Consider the following 16,415-nt stretch of genomic DNA (forward strand, 5'->3'; position numbering starts at 1 on the left):
GGGTAAGGGTTAGGGTTAAGATTACAGTTAGGGTTAAGTTTAGTGTTAGGGTTAGGGTTAGGGTAGGGGTAAGGTTAGGGTTAAGGCTAGGTTTACGGTAAAGGGTAGGGCTAGGTTAGGGTTAGGTTTAGAGTTAGAGCTAGTACTAGGGTTTAGGGTAAGAGGTAGGGTCAGGTTTAGAGTTTTTGTTAGTTTTAGGGTGGAGTTAAGGTTAAGTTTAGCGTTAGGGTAAGTGTTAGGTTTAGGTCCGGGTTAAGGTTAGGGTTAGGGAAAGGGTTAGGTGTTCGTGGGAGGGTTAGTGTTAGGTTTACACTTAAGCTGATGTTTTACAGTGTTACGGTTAGGTCAGGGTTGTAGTTAGGGTTAGGATGAGGTTTAGGTTTAGGGCTATATTTAGGGGATAGTTTAGGGTTTTTTAGGGTTAGGTTTGGTTTTAGGGTTAAGGTTAGGCTTAGGTTTATCTTGAAATTTATGTTAAGGATGAGGGTTAGGGTTAGCGTTAAGGTTAGGTGTTTGGGTTAAGGTTAGGGTTAGGTTTAGGGTTTGGGTTGGGGTTAGGTGTTTCGGTTAATGTTAGGGTCAGGTTTAGGGTAAGGGTTAGGGTTCGGTTTAGGATCAGGCTTAGGGTTAGGGTTAGAATTAGGGTTAGTGGTTAGGCTTAGGCTTAGGGTTAAGGTTAGGTTTAGGCTAAAGATCAGGATTTGATTTCGAGTTAGGTGTTAGTGTTTCGGTTAGGTTTAGGGTAGGGTTATATTTAGGGTTAGGTTAAGAGTTAGATTTAGGGTTACAGTTAAGGAGAGGGTTTTGGGTAAGTGTTACATTTAGGGTTAGGGTTAGGTTTAGGCCTAGGGCTAGGGTTAGGTTTAGATTTCGGGTTACAGGTTAGGGTTAGGTTTAAGTTTATGGTAGGGTAAAGTTAGGGTTAAGGTTTGGTTAGGGTTAGGGTCAGGGTTAGGATTAGGATTAGGTTTAGGGTGAGGGTTAGGGTCAGAGTTATTGTAAGGGTTAGGTTTGGGGTTACAGGTGGGCCAAGGTTAAGGTTAGGGTCAGGGTTAAAGTTAGGGTGTGCTTTAGATTAGGGATAGGGTGAAGTTTAAGATAGGGTGAGGGTTAGGGTTATGGCTAAGGTTTGCTTGAGTTTTCAGGTTAGTGTTAAGGTTATGTTTAGGGTTAGGAATAAGTTTATGGGTTCTGTTTACTTTTAGGGTTAGGGGTAGATTTTAGGTTAGGGTTAAGTTCAGTGTTACGGTTAGGGTTAGGTTTACGGTTTGTGTTAGGCATTGTGGTTGGTGTGAGGATTAGGTTTAGGATTAGGGTTGGGTAGGGTTAGAATTATGGTTATGGTAAGGTGTTAGGGATTAGAGGAGTAGTTTTGGGTTAGGGCTTGGGTGAGGGTTCCGGTTAGGCATTGTGGTTCTGGTCATGGTTAGTTTTGGTTTAGGGTTAGGGTTAGTTTTATGATTAGGTTTAGGGTTAGTTTTATGATTAGGTTTAGGGTTAGTGTTAGAGTTAGGGTCAGGCTTTGGTGCTAGGGGTTAGGTTTTGGGTTAGGGTTAGGGTTATCGTTAGGGCTTAGGTTTTCAGGTGAGTGTTAGGGTTAGGGTTAGGGATAGCGTTAGGGTTAGCTTTTGGGGGTACGGTTAGGGGTTAGGTGAGGGTTACAGTTAGTATTGCAGTTAAGGTTAGGTTTTAGGGCAAGTGTTATGATTAGGGTTAGAGTTAGAGTTAGGGTTAGGTTTAGGGTTAGGTGCAGGGTAAGTTTTAGGTTTAAGTCCTGGTTTAGGGTTAGAGTTAGTGTTCTATTTAGGGTCAAGTTTAGAGTTCGGGGTAGGTTTAGGATTAGGTCTATTGTTGGGCTTAGGATTAGGGTTAGGTTCAGAGCTATTGTAAGGCTTAGGTTTAGGGTTACAGATGGACTAGCTTTACGGTTAGAGTTAGGTTTAAGGTTAGGGTTTGGGCTAGGTTTACGTTTACGGTTATGGTTACGGTTAGGATTTGGTTGAAGTTTAGCATAGGCTGAGGGTTACTTTTAGGGTTAGGGCTAGAGTTTGGGTTTGTGTTCAGGTTAGTGTTATGGTTAGATTTAGGGTCCAGTTTAGGGTTAGGGGTTATGTTTAGTGTTAGGGTTAGTTTTAGGTTTAGGGTTAGTGTGAAGTTTAGGTTAAGGGTGAGAGTTAGGATTAGGGTTAGTGTTAGACGTTAGGTTTAGGATGCGACTTTTAGGTTTATGGTTAGGGTAGGTTTAAGTTTAGGGTTAATGTTAGGGTTAGTGTTAGATTAGGGTTACTGTTCGTGTTAGGGTTACAGTTAGGGTTAGGGATAGCATTAGGTTTAGGGTTAGGAATATAGTTAGGGGTTAGGGTGAGGGTTGGGGATATGGTGAGGGTTAGGTTTAGGTTTACAGTTAAGGTGAGGGTTTAGGGTAATTGTTATGGTTAGGGTTAGAGTTAGGGTCATGGTGAAGTTTCAGTTAATAGAGGGATTCAGGGTTAATGTTAGATTTAGGGTTAAGGTTAGTGTTAGGGTTAGGTTTAGGTTAGGGTTAAGGTAGCGGTCGGGTTAGGGTTAAGACTAGGTTTACGGTAAAGTGTAAGGCTAGGTTAGGGTTAGGTTTAGAGTTAGTGCTAGGCTCTAGGGTTAGGGTTAAGGTCAGGTTTAGAGTTATTGTTAGGTTTACGGTTAAGGTTAGGGTAGAGTTAAGGTTAAGTTTAAGGTTAGGGTAAGAGTTAGGTTTACGTCACGTTTAGGGTTAGGATGAGGGATAGGGTTAGAGTTAGGGAAAGGGGTAGGGTTTCGTGTGAGGATTAGTGTTATGTTTACATTAAGCTGATGTTTTTGGGTGTTACAGTAAGGTTTAGGGTTAGAGTTAGGTTAGGTTTAGAGTTAGGGCTAGAGTATGGTGATAGTGCTTTAGGCTTAGGTTTAGGGTGAAATTTAGGTTAAGGATGAGGGTTAGGGTTGGGGTAGCTGTTTGGATTAATCTTAGGGTCAGGTTTAGGGTTTTGGTTTAGAGTTCAGTTTAGATTCACGGTTAGGGGTAGACTTAGGTTTAGGGCTAGGGTTAGGTTTAGCGTTAGTTTAGCTCAGGGTTATGGTTTGAATGAAGTTAGGGTAGGTTTAGGGTTATGGTTAGGTTGAAATTTTGGTTAAGTGTGGGGGTTTGGTTTCGGGTTAGGGTTAGAGTTAGGGTTAGTGGTTCAGGTTAGGTTTAGGGTTAAGGTTAGGTTTAGGCTAAGCATTAGGGTTAGTGGTTAGTGTTTCAGTTAGGTTTAGGATAGGGTTATAATTAGGGTTAAGTTTAGGGTTACGGTAAGAGTTAGATTTATGTTTACAGTTAAGGTGAGGGTTTTGCGTAACTGTTACGGATAGGGTTAGGGCTAGGTTTTGGGTTCGAGTTGGGTTAGGGGTTAGGTTTAGGTTACGTTTATGGTAGGCTTAAAGTTAGGGTTAAGGTTAGGTTAGGGTTAGGGTCAGGGTTAGGATTAGAATTAGGTTTCGGGCGAGGGTTAGTGTCAGATTTATTACAAGGGTTAGGTTTAGGGTTACAGACGGGCCAAGGTTAAGGTTAGGGTTAGGTTTAGGGGTAGGATTAGGGCTAAAGTTAGGGTTAGCTTTAGGTTAGGGATAGGATGAAGTTTAAGATAGGGTGAGGGTTAGGGTTATGGCTAAGGTTTGGGTTAGTTTTCGGGTTAGTGTTAAGGTTATGTTTAGGGTTAGGGTTAAGTTTATGGGTTGTGTTTAGTTTTAGGGTTAGGGTTAGATTTAAGGTTAGGGTTAAGTTTAGTGTAACAGTTAAGGTTACGGTTTGTGTTAGGCATTGTGGTTGGGGTGAGGTTTAGGTTTAGGGTTAGGGTTGTGTATGCTTAGGATTATGGTTATGGTAAGGTGTTAGGGGTTAGAAGTGTAGTTTAGGGTTAGGGGTGGGTGAGGGTTCTGGTAAAGCATTGTGGTTCTGACCATGGTTAGGTTTGGTTTAGGGTTACGGTTAGGTTTATGATTAGGTTTCAGGTTAGTGTTCGAGTTAGAGTTAAGTTTTGTGTTAGGCTTTGGTGTTAGGGTTTAGCGTTTGGGTTAGGGTTAGGGTTATTGTTAGGGCTCAGGGGTTCAGGTTAGTGTTAGGGTTAGGGTTACGGATAGCATCAGGGTTCGGGTTGGGGATACGGTTAGGGGTTAGGGTGAGGGTTACGGTTCCTTTTACAGTTTAGGTGAGGGTTTAGGTTAAGTGTCATCATTAGGGTTAGAGTTAGGGTTATGGTTAGGTGTAGGGCAATATTTAGGTTTAGGTGCCGGTTTAGTGTTAGAGTCAGTGGTCAATTTAGGGTCAAGGTTAGATTTAGGGTTAGGGTAAGGTTTAGGTCTAGGGTTAGGATTAGGTTTAGGGTTAGGTTCAGGGCTATTGTAAGGGTTAGGTTTAGGGTTCCATTTGGACTAGCATTATGGTTAGAGTTATGTTCAAGGATAGGGTTTGGGTTAGGTTTAGGTTTAGGGTTAGGGTTTGGATGAAGTTTAGGATAGGGTGAGGGTTATTTTTATGGTTTGGGCTAAAGTTTGGTTTTGTGTTCAGCTTAGTGTTAAGGTTAGGTTTAGGGTTCGGTTTTGGGTTAGGGGTTATGTTTAGGGTTTGGGTTACGCTTTGGTTTAGGGTTAGTGAAGTTTAGGTTAAGGGTGAGGGTTAGGATAAAGGTTAGGATTAGGTTTATGGTAAGGTGTTAGTGGTTAGAGGTGTAGTTTAGGGTTAGGGTTTGGGTGAGGGTTCCGGTTAGGAATTGTGGTTCTGGTCATGGTTGGGTTTGGTTTAGGTTTATGATTAGGTTTCGGGTTAGTGTTAGAGTTAGGGTGAGAGTTAGGGTTAAGGTTTGGATTAGGCTTTGGTGTTAGGGGTTAGGGTTTGTGTTAGAGTTAGGGTTATCGTTAGGGCTCAGGGGTTTCAGGTTAGTTTTAGGGTTAAGGTTAGGGATTGCATTAGGGTTAGGTTTGGGGGATACGGTTAGGGGTTAGGGTGAGGGTTACGGTTAGTTTTGCAGTTAAAGTGTGGGTTTAGGATAAGTGTTATGATTAGGGTTAGAGTTGGAGTTATTTTTAGGTTTAGGGTTAGGTGTAGGGGAAGATTTAGGTTTAGGTCCAGGTTTAGGGTTAGAGTTAGTGTTCTCTTTAGGGTCAAGGGTGCAGTTAGGGTTAGGTTAGGATTAGGTCTAGGGCTAGGATTAGGTTTAGGGTTAATTTCCGGGCTATTGTAAGGGTTAGGTTTAGGGTTACAGATGGACTAGCGTTATGGTTAGAGGTAGGTTTAAGGTTAGGGTTTGGGTTAGGTTTAGGTTTAGGTTTAAGGTAGCGTTAGAGTTTGGATGAAGTTTAGGATAGCGTGAGGGTTATTTTTATGGTTAGGGCTAGAGTTTGGGTTTGTGTCCAGGTTAGCTTTAAGGCTAGGGTTCAGGTTAGGGTTAGGGGTTATGTTTAGGGTTAGGGTTATGTTTTGGTTTAGGGTTAGTGTGAAGTTTAGGTTAAGGGTGAGGGTTAGGATAAGAGTTAGAATTAGGGTTAGGATTATAGTTAGTGTTAGAGGTTAGATTTAGGATGCTAACGTTAGGTTTATGGTTAGGGTTGGGTTAATGTTAGAGTTAGGGTTAGATTAGGTTTAATGTTCGTGTTTGGGTTAGGGATAAGGTTAGGGATAGCATTAGGTTTAGGGTTGGGGATACGGTTAGGGGTTAGGGTGAGGGTTGTGGTTAGGGTGTGGGTTAGGGTTAGGTTTACAGTTAAGGTGAGGGTTTAGGGTCAGTGTTATAGTTAGGGTTCGAGTTAGAGTTTGGGTTAGGTTTAGGGTGAAGTTTCAGTTAATAGTCAGGGTCAGGGTAAGGGTTAGGGTTAAGATTACAGTTAGGGTTAAGTTTAGTGTTAGGGTTAGGGTTAGGGTAGGGGTAAGGTTAGGGTTAAGGCTAGGTTTACGGTAAAGGGTAGGGCTAGGTTAGGGTAAGGTTTAGAGTTAGAGCTAGTACTAGGGTTTAGGGTAAGAGGTAGGGTCAGGTTTAGAGTTTTTGTTAGTTTTAGGGTGGAGTTAAGGTTAAGTTTAGCGTTAGGGTAAGTGTTAGGTTTAGGTCCGGGTTAAGGTTAGGGTTAGGGAAAGGGTTAGGTGTTCGTGGGAGGGTTAGTGTTAGGTTTACACTTAAGCTGATGTTTTACAGTGTTACGGTTAGGTCAGGGTTGTAGTTAGGGTTAGGATGAGGTTTAGGTTTAGGGCTATATTTAGGGGATAGTTTAGGGTTTTTTAGGGTTAGGTTTGGTTTTAGGGTTAAGGTTAGGCTTAGGTTTATCTTGAAATTTATGTTAAGGATGAGGGTTAGGGTTAGCGTTAGGGTTAGGTGTTTGGGTTAAGGTTAGGGTTAGGTTTAGGGTTTGGGTTGGGGTTAGGTGTTTCGGTTAATGTTAGGGTCAGGTTTAGGGTAAGGGTTAGGGTTCGGTTTAGGATCAGGCTTAGGGTTAGGGTTAGAATTAGGGTTAGTGGTTAGGCTTAGGCTTAGGGTTAAGGTTAGGTTTAGGCTAAAGATCAGGATTTGATTTCGAGTTAGGTGTGAGTGTTTCGGTTAGGTTTAGGGTAGGGTTATATTTAGGGTTAGGTTAAGAGTTAGATTTATGGTTACAGTTAAGGGGAGGGTTTTGGGTAAGTGTTACATTTAGGGTTAGGGTTAGGTTTAGGCCTAGGGCTAGGGTTAGGTTTAGATTTCGGGTTACAGGTTAGGGTTAGGTTTAAGTTTATGGTAGGGTAAAGTTAGGGTTAAGGTTTGGTTAGGGTTAGGGTCAGGGTTAGGATTAGGATTAGGTTTAGGGTGAGGGTTAGGGTCAGAGTTATTGTAAGGGTTAGGTTTGGGGTTACAGGTGGGCCAAGGTTAAGGTTAGGGTCAGGGTTAAAGTTAGGGTGTGCTTTAGATTAGGGATAGGGTGAAGTTTAAGATAGGGTGAGGGTTAGGGTTATGGCTAAGGTTTGCTTGAGTTTTCAGGTTAGTGTTAAGGTTATGTTTAGGGTTAGGAATAAGTTTATGGGTTCTGTTTACTTTTAGGGTTAGGGGTAGATTTTAGGTTAGGGTTAAGTTCAGTGTTACGGTTAGGGTTAGGTTTACGGTTTGTGTTAGGCATTGTGGTTGGTGTGAGGATTAGGTTTAGGATTAGGGTTGGGTAGGGTTAGGATTATGGTTATGGTAAGGTGTTAGGGATTAGAGGAGTAGTTTTGGGTTAGGGCTTGGGTGAGGGTTCCGGTTAGGCATTGTGGTTCTGGTCATGGTTAGGTTTGGTTTAGGGTTAGGGTTAGTTTTATGATTAGGTTTAGGGTTAGTTTTATGATTAGGTTTAGGGTTAGTGTTAGAGTTAGGGTCAGGCTTTGGTGCTAGGGGTTAGGTTTTGGGTTAGGGTTAGGGTTATCGTTAGGGCTTAGGTTTTCAGGTGAGTGTTAGGGTTAGGGTTAGGGATAGCGTTAGGGTTAGCTTTTGGGGGTACGGTTAGGGGTTAGGTGAGGGTTACAGTTAGTATTGCAGTTAAGGTTAGGTTTTAGGGCAAGTGTTATGATTAGGGTTAGAGTTAGAGTTAGGGTTAGGTTTAGGGTTAGGTGCAGGGTAAGTTTTAGGTTTAAGTCCTGGTTTAGGGTTAGAGTTAGTGTTCTATTTAGGGTCAAGTTTAGAGTTCGGGGTAGGTTTAGGATTAGGTCTATTGTTGGGCTTAGGATTAGGGTTAGGTTCAGAGCTATTGTAAGGCTTAAGTTTAGGGTTACAGATGGACTAGCTTTACGGTTAGAGTTAGGTTTAAGGTTAGGGTTTGGGCTAGGTTTACGTTTACAGTTATGGTTACGGTTAGGATTTGGTTGAAGTTTAGCATAGGCTGAGGGTTACTTTTAGGGTTAGGGCTAGAGTTTGGGTTTGTGTTCAGGTTAGTGTTATGGTTAGATTTAGGGTCCAGTTTAGGGTTAGGGGTTATGTTTAGTGTTAGGGTTAGTTTTAGGTTTAGGGTTAGTGTGAAGTTTAGGTTAAGGGTGAGAGTTAGGATTAGGGTTAGTGTTAGACGTTAGGTTTAGGATGCGACTTTTAGGTTTATGGTTAGGGTAGGTTTAAGTTTAGGGTTAATGTTAGGGTTAGTGTTAGATTAGGGTTACTGTTCGTGTTAGGGTTACAGTTAGGGTTAGGGATAGCATTAGGTTTAGGGTTAGGAATATAGTTAGGGGTTAGGGTGAGGGTTGGGGATATGGTGAGGGTTAGGTTTAGGTTTACAGTTAAGGTGAGGGTTTAGGGTAATTGTTATGGTTAGGGTTAGAGTTAGGGTCATGGTGAAGTTTCAGTTAATAGAGGGATTCAGGGTTAATGTTAGATTTAGGGTTAAGGTTAGTGTTAGGGTTAGGTTTAGGTTAGGGTTAAGGTAGCGGTCGGGTTAGGGTTAAGACTAGGTTTACGGTAAAGTGTAAGGCTAGGTTAGGGTTAGGTTTAGAGTTAGTGCTAGGCTCTAGGGTTAGGGTTAAGGTCAGGTTTAGAGTTATTGTTAGGTTTACGGTTAAGGTTAGGGTAGAGTTAAGGTTAAGGTTAAGTTTAAGGTTAGGGTAAGAGTTAGGTTTACGTCACGTTTAGGGTTAGGATGAGGGATAGGGTTAGGGTTAGGGAAAGGGTTAGGGTTTCGTGTGAGGATTAGTGTTATGTTTACATTAAGCTGATGTTTTTGGGTGTTACAGTAAGGTTTAGGGTTAGAGTTAGGTTAGGTTTAGAGTTAGGGCTAGAGTATGGTGATAGTGCTTTAGGCTTAGGTTTAGGGTGAAATTTAGGTTAAGGATGAGGGTTAGGGTTGGGGTAGGTGTTTGGATTAATCTTAGGGTCAGGTTTAGGGTTCTGGTTTAGAGTTCAGTTTAGATTCAGGGTTAGGGGTAGACTTAGGTTTAGGGCTAGGGTTAGGTTTAGCGTTAGTTTAGCTCAGGGTTAAGGTTTGAATGAAGTTAGGGTAGGTTTAGGGTTATGGTTAGGTTGAAATTTGGGTTAAGTGTGAGGGTTTGGTTTCGGGTTGGGGTTAGAGTTAGGGTTAGTGGTTAAGGTTAGGTTTAGGGTTAAGGTTAGGTTTAGGCTAAGCATTAGGGTTAGAGTTAGGGTTAGTGGTTAGTGTGTCAGTTAGGTTTAGGATAGGGTTATAATTAGGGTTAAGTTTAGGGTTACGGTAAGAGTTAGATTTACTTTTACAGTTAAGGTGAGGGTTTTGCGTAACTGTTACGGATAGGGTTAGGGCTAGGTTTAGGGTTAGAGTTGGGTTAGGGGTTAGGTTTAGGTTAAGTTTATGGTAGGCTTAAAGTTAGGGTTAAGGTTAGGTTAGGGTTAGGGTCAGGGTTAGGATTAGAATTAGGTTTCGGGCGAGGGTTAGTGTCAGATTTATTACAAGGGTTAGGTTTAGGGTTACAGACGGGCCAAGGTTAAGGTTAGGGTTAGGTTTAGGGGTAGGATTAGGGCTAAAGTTAGGGTTAGCTTTAGGTTAGGGATAGGATGAAGTTTAAGATAGGGTGAGGGTTAGGGTTATGGCTAAGGTTTGGGTTAGTTTTCGGGTTAGTGTTAAGGTTATGTTTAGGGTTAGGGTTAAGTTTATGGGTTGTGTTTAGTTTTAGGGTTAGGGTTAGATTTAAGGTTAGGGTTAAGTTTAGTGTAACAGTTAAGGTTACGGTTTGTGTTAGGCATTGTGGTTGGGGTGAGGTTTAGGTTTAGGGTTAGGGTTGTGTATGCTTAGGATTATGGTTATGGTAAGGTGTTAGGGGTTAGAAGTGTAGTTTAGGGTTAGGGGTGGGTGAGGGTTCTGGTAAAGCATTGTGGTTCCGACCATGGTTAGGTTTGGTTTAGGGTTACGGTTAGGTTTATGATTAGGTTTCAGGTTAGTGTTCGAGTTAGAGTTAAGTTTTGGGTTAGGTTTTGGTGTTAGGGTTTAGCGTTTGGGTTAGGGTTAGGGTTATTGTTAGGGCTCAGGGGTTCAGGCTAGTGTTAGGGTTAGGGTTACGGATACCATTAGGGTTAGGGTTGGGGATACGGTTAGGGGTTAGGGTGAGGGTTACGGTTCCTTTTACAGTTTAGGTGAGGGTTTAGGTTAAGTGTCATCATTAGGGTTAGAGTTAGGGTTATGGTTAGGTGTAGGGCAATATTTAGGTTTAGGTGCCGGTTTAGTGTTAGAGTCAGTGGTCAATTTAGGGTCAAGGTTAGATTTAGGGTTAGGGTAAGGTTTAGGTCTAGGGTTAGGATTAGGTTTAGGGTTAGGTTCAGGGCTATTGTAAGGGTTAGGTTTAGGGTTCCATTTGGACTAGCATTATGGTTAGAGTTATGTTCAAGGATCGGGTTTGGGTTAGGTTTAGGTTTAGGGTTAGGGTTTGGATGAAGTTTAGGATAGGGTGAGGGTTATTTTTATGGTTTGGGCTAAAGTTTGGTTTTGTGTTCAGCTTAGTGTTAAGGTTAGGTTTAGGGTTCGGTTTTGGGTTAGGGGTTATGTTTAGGGTTTGGGTTACGCTTTGGTTTAGGGTTAGTGAAGTTTAGGTTAAGGGTGAGGGTTAGGATAAAGGTTAGGATTAGGTTTATGGTAAGGTGTTAGTGGTTAGAGGTGTAGTTTAGGGTTAGGGTTTGGGTGAGGGTTCCGGTTAGGAATTGTGGTTCTGGTCATGGTTGGGTTTGGTTTAGGTTTATGATTAGGTTTCGGGTTAGTGTTAGAGTTAGGGTGAGAGTTAGGGTTAAGGTTTGGATTAGGCTTTGGTGTTAGGGGTTAGGGTTTGTGTTAGAGTTAGGGTTATCGTTAGGGCTCAGGGGTTTCAGGTTAGTTTTAGGGTTAAGGTTAGGGATTGCATTAGGGTTAGGTTTGGGGGATACGGTTAGGGGTTAGGGTGAGGGTTACGGTTAGTTTTGCAGTTAAAGTGTGGGTTTAGGATAAGTGTTATGATTAGGGTTAGAGTTGGAGTTATTTTTAGGTTTAGGGTTAGGTGTAGGGGAAGATTTAGGTTTAGGTCCAGGTTTAGGGTTAGAGTTAGTGTTCTCTTTAGGGTCAAGGGTGCAGTTAGGGTTAGGTTAGGATTAGGTCTAGGGCTAGGATTAGGTTTAGGGTTAATTTCCGGGCTATTGTAAGGGTTAGGTTTAGGGTTACAGATGGACTAGCGTTATGGTTAGAGGTAGGTTTAAGGTTAGGGTTTGGGTTAGGTTTAGGTTTAGGTTTAAGGTAGCGTTAGAGTTTGGATGAAGTTTAGGATAGCGTGAGGGTTATTTTTATGGTTAGGGCTAGAGTTTGGGTTTGTGTCCAGGTTAGCTTTAAGGCTAGGGTTCAGGTTAGGGTTAGGGGTTATGTTTAGGGTTAGGGTTATGTTTTGGTTTAGGGTTAGTGTGAAGTTTAGGTTAAGGGTGAGGGTTAGGATAAGAGTTAGAATTAGGGTTAGGATTATAGTTAGTGTTAGAGGTTAGATTTAGGATGCTAACGTTAGGTTTATGGTTAGGGTTGGGTTAATGTTAGAGTTAGGGTTAGATTAGGTTTAATGTTCGTGTTTGGGTTAGGGATAAGGTTAGGGATAGCATTAGGTTTAGGGTTGGGGATACGGTTAGGGGTTAGGGTGAGGGTTGTGGTTAGGGTGTGGGTTAGGGTTAGGTTTACAGTTAAGGTGAGGGTTTAGGGTCAGTGTTATAGTTAGGGTTCGAGTTAGAGTTTGGGTTAGGTTTAGGGTGAAGTTTCAGTTAATAGTCAGGGTCAGGGTAAGGGTTAGGGTTAAGATTACAGTTAGGGTTAAGTTTAGTGTTAGGGTTAGGGTTAGGGTAGGGGTAAGGTTAGGGTTAAGGCTAGGTTTACGGTAAAGGGTAGGGCTAGGTTAGGGTTAGGTTTAGAGTTAGAGCTAGTACTAGGGTTTAGGGTAAGAGGTAGGGTCAGGTTTAGAGTTTTTGTTAGTTTTAGGGTGGAGTTAAGGTTAAGTTTAGCGTTAGGGTAAGTGTTAGGTTTAGGTCCGGGTTAAGGTTAGGGTTAGGGAAAGGGTTAGGTGTTCGTGGGAGGGTTAGTGTTAGGTTTACACTTAAGCTGATGTTTTACAGTGTTACGGTTAGGTCAGGGTTGTAGTTAGGGTTAGGATGAGGTTTAGGTTTAGGGCTATATTTAGGGGATAGTTTAGGGTTTTTTAGGGTTAGGTTTGGTTTAGGGTTACGGTTAGGTTTATGATTAGGTTTCAGGTTAGTGTTCGAGTTAGAGTTAAGTTTTGGGTTAGGCTTTGGTGTTAGGGTTTAGCGTTTGGGTTAGGGTTAGGGTTATTGTTAGGGCTCAGGGGTTCAGGTTAGTGTTAGGGTTAGGGTTACGGATAGCATCAGGGTTAGCTTTGGGGATACGGTTAGGGGTTAGGGTGAGGGTTACGGTTCCTTTTACAGTTTAGGTGAGGGTTTAGGTTAAGTGTCATCATTAGGGTTAGAGTTAGGGTTATGGTTAGGTGTAGGGCAATATTTAGGTTTAGGTGCCGGTTTAGTGTTGGAGTCAGTGGTCAATTTAGGGTCAAGGTTAGATTTAGGGTTAGGGTAAGGTTTAGGTCTAGGGTTAGGATTAGGTTTAGGGTTAGGTTCAGGGCTATTGTAAGGGTTAGGTTTAGGGTTCCATTTGGACTAGCATTATGGTTAGAGTTATGTTCAAGGATCGGGTTTGGGTTAGGTTTAGGTTTAGGGTTAGGGTTTGGATGAAGTTTAGGATAGGGTGAGGGTTATTTTTATGGTTTGGGCTAAAGATTGGTTTTGTGTTCAGCTTAGTGTTAAGGTTAGGTTTAGGGTTCGGTTTTGGGTTAGGGGTTATGTTTAGGGTTTGGGTTACGCTTTGGTTTAGGGTTAGTGAAGTTTAGGTTAAGGGTGAGGGTTAGGATAAAGGTTAGGATTAGGTTTATGGTAAGGTGTTAGTGGTTAGAGGTGTAGTTTAGGGTTAGGGTTTGGGTGAGGGTTCCGGTTAGGAATTGTGGTTCTGGTCATGGTTGGGTTTGGTTTAGGTTTATGATTAGGTTTCGGGTTAGTGTTAGAGTTAGGGTGAGAGTTAGGGTTAAGGTTTGGATTAGGCTTTGGTGTTAGGGGTTAGGGTTTGTGTTAGAGTTAGGGTTATCGTTAGGGCTCAGGGGTTTCAGGTTAGTTTTAGGGTTAAGGTTAGGGATTGCATTAGGGTTAGGTTTGGGGGATACGGTTAGGGGTTAGGGTGAGGGTTACGGTTAGTTTTGCAGTTAAAGTGTGGGTTTAGGATAAGTGTTATGATTAGGGTTAGAGTTGGAGTTATTTTTAGGTTTAGGGTTAGGTGTAGGGGAAGATTTAGGTTTAGGTCCAGGTTTAGGGTTAGAGTTAGTGTTCTCTTTAGGGTCAAGGGTGCAGTTAGGGTTAGGTTAGGATTAGGTCTAGGGCTAGGATTAGGTTTAGGGTTAATTTCCGGGCTATTGTAAGGGTTAGGTTTAGGGTTACAGATGGACTAGCGTTATGGTTAGAGGTAGGTTTAAGGTTAGGGTTTGGGTTAGGTTTAGGTTTAGGTTTAAGGTAGCGTTAGAGTTTGGATGAAGTTTAGGATAGCGTGAGGGTTATTTTTATGGTTAGGGCTAGAGTTTGGGTTTGTGTCCAGGTTAGCTTTAAGGCTAGGGTTCAGGTTAGGGTTAGGGGTTATGTTTAGGGTTAGGGTTATGTTTTGGTTTAGGGTTAGTGTGAAGTTTAGGTTAAGGGTGAGGGTTAGGATAAGAGTTAGAATTAGGGTTAGGATTATAGTTAGTGTTAGAGGTTAGATTTAGGATGCTAACGTTAGGTTTATGGTTAGGGTTGGGTTAATGTTAGAGTTAGGGTTAGATTAGGTTTAATGTTCGTGTTTGGGTTAGGGATAAGGTTAGGGATAGCATTAGGTTTAGGGTTGGGGATACGGTTAGGGGTTAGGGTGAGGGTTGTGGTTAGGGTGTGGGTTAGGGTTAGGTTTACAGTTAAGGTGAGGGTTTAGGGTCAGTGTTATAGTTAGGGTTCGAGTTAGAGTTTGGGTTAGGTTTAGGGTGAAGTTTCAGTTAATAGTCAGGGTCAGGGTAAGGGTTAGGGTTAAGATTACAGTTAGGGTTAAGTTTAGTGTTAGGGTTAGGGTTAGGGTAGGGGTAAGGTTAGGGTTAAGGCTAGGTTTACGGTAAAGGGTAGGGCTAGGTTAGGGTTAGGTTTAGAGTTAGAGCTAGTACTAGGGTTTAGGGTAAGAGGTAGGGTCAGGTTTAGAGTTTTTGTTAGTTTTAGGGTGGAGTTAAGGTTAAGTTTAGCGTTAGGGTAAGTGTTAGGTTTAGGTCCGGGTTAAGGTTAGGGTTAGGGAAAGGGTTAGGTGTTCGTGGGAGGGTTAGTGTTAGGTTTACACTTAAGCTGATGTTTTACAGTGTTACGGTTAGGTCAGGGTTGTAGTTAGGGTTAGGATGAGGTTTAGGTTTAGGGCTATATTTAGGGGATAGTTTAGGGTTTTTTAGGGTTAGGTTTGGTTTAGGGTTACGGTTAGGTTTATGATTAGGTTTCAGGTTAGTGTTCGAGTTAGAGTTAAGTTTTGGGTTAGGCTTTGGTGTTAGGGTTTAGCGTTTGGGTTAGGGTTAGGGTTATTGTTAGGGCTCAGGGGTTCAGGTTAGTGTTAGGGTTAGGGTTACGGATAGCATCAGGGTTAGCTTTGGGGATACGGTTAGGGGTTAGGGTGAGGGTTACGGTTCCTTTTACAGTTTAGGTGAGGGTTTAGGTTAAGTGTCATCATTAGGGTTAGAGTTAGGGTTATGGTTAGGTGTAGGGCAATATTTAGGTTTAGGTGCCGGTTTAGTGTTGGAGTCAGTGGTCAATTTAGGGTCAAGGTTAGATTTAGGGTTAGGGTAAGGTTTAGGTCTAGGGTTAGGATTAGGTTTAGGGTTAGGTTCAGGGCTATTGTAAGGGTTAGGTTTAGGGTTCCATTTGGACTAGCATTATGGTTAGAGTTATGTTCAAGGATCGGGTTTGGGTTAGGTTTAGGTTTAGGGTTAGGGTTTGGATGAAGTTTAGGATAGGGTGAGGGTTATTTTTATGGTTTGGGCTAAAGATTGGTTTTGTGTTCAGCTTAGTGTTAAGGTTAGGTTTAGGGTTCGGTTTTGGGTTAGGGGTTATGTTTAGGGTTTGGGTTACGCTTTGGTTTAGGGTTAGTGAAGTTTAGGTTAAGGGTGAGGGTTAGGATAAAGGTTAGGATTAGGTTTATGGTAAGGTGTTAGTGGTTAGAGGTGTAGTTTAGGGTTAGGGTTTGGGTGAGGGTTCCGGTTAGGAATTGTGGTTCTGGTCATGGTTGGGTTTGGTTTAGGTTTATGATTAGGTTTCGGGTTAGTGTTAGAGTTAGGGTGAGAGTTAGGGTTAAGGTTTGGATTAGGCTTTGGTGTTAGGGGTTAGGGTTTGTGTTAGAGTTAGGGTTATCGTTAGGGCTCAGGGGTTTCAGGTTAGTTTTAGGGTTAAGGTTAGGGATTGCATTAGGGTTAGGTTTGGGGGATACGGTTAGGGGTTAGGGTGAGGGTTACGGTTAGTTTTGCAGTTAAAGTGTGGGTTTAGGATAAGTGTTATGATTAGGGTTAGAGTTGGAGTTATTTTTAGGTTTAGGGTTAGGTGTAGGGGAAGATTTAGGTTTAGGTCCAGGTTTAGGGTTAGAGTTAGTGTTCTCTTTAGGGTCAAGGGTGCAGTTAGGGTTAGGTTAGGATTAGGTCTAGGGCTAGGATTAGGTTTAGGGTTAATTTCCGGGCTATTGTAAGGGTTAGGTTTAGGGTTACAGATGGACTAGCGTTATGGTTAGAGGTAGGTTTAAGGTTAGGGTTTGGGTTAGGTTTAGGTTTAGGTTTAAGGTAGCGTTAGAGTTTGGATGAAGTTTAGGATAGCGTGAGGGTTATTTTTATGGTTAGGGCTAGAGTTTGGGTTTGTGTCCAGGTTAGCTTTAAGGCTAGGGTTCAGGTTAGGGTTAGGGGTTATGTTTAGGGTTAGGGTTATGTTTTGGTTTAGGGTTAGTGTGAAGTTTAGGTTAAGGGTGAGGGTTAGGATAAGAGTTAGAATTAGGGTTAGGATTATAGTTAGTGTTAGAGGTTAGATTTAGGATGCTAACGTTAGGTTTATGGTTAGGGTTGGGTTAATGTTAGAGTTAGGGTTAGATTAGGTTTAATGTTCGTGTTTGGGTTAGGGATAAGGTTAGGGATAGCATTAGGTTTAGGGTTGGGGATACGGTTAGGGGTTAGGGTGAGGGTTGTGGTTAGGGTGTGGGTTAGGGTTAGGTTTACAGTTAAGGTGAGGGTTTAGGGTCAGTGTTATAGTTAGGGTTCGAGTTAGAGTTTGGGTTAGGTTTAGGGTGAAGTTTCAGTTAATAGTCAGGGTCAGGGTAAGGGTTAGGGTTAAGATTACAGTTAGGGTTAAGTTTAGTGTTAGGGTTAGGGTTAGGGTAGGGGTAAGGTTAGG

The sequence above is a fragment of the Elephas maximus genome, chromosome 18, assembly GCF_024166365.1.
Source record: "Elephas maximus indicus isolate mEleMax1 chromosome 18, mEleMax1 primary haplotype, whole genome shotgun sequence".
In the NCBI taxonomy this organism is placed as follows: domain Eukaryota; kingdom Metazoa; phylum Chordata; class Mammalia; order Proboscidea; family Elephantidae; genus Elephas; species Elephas maximus.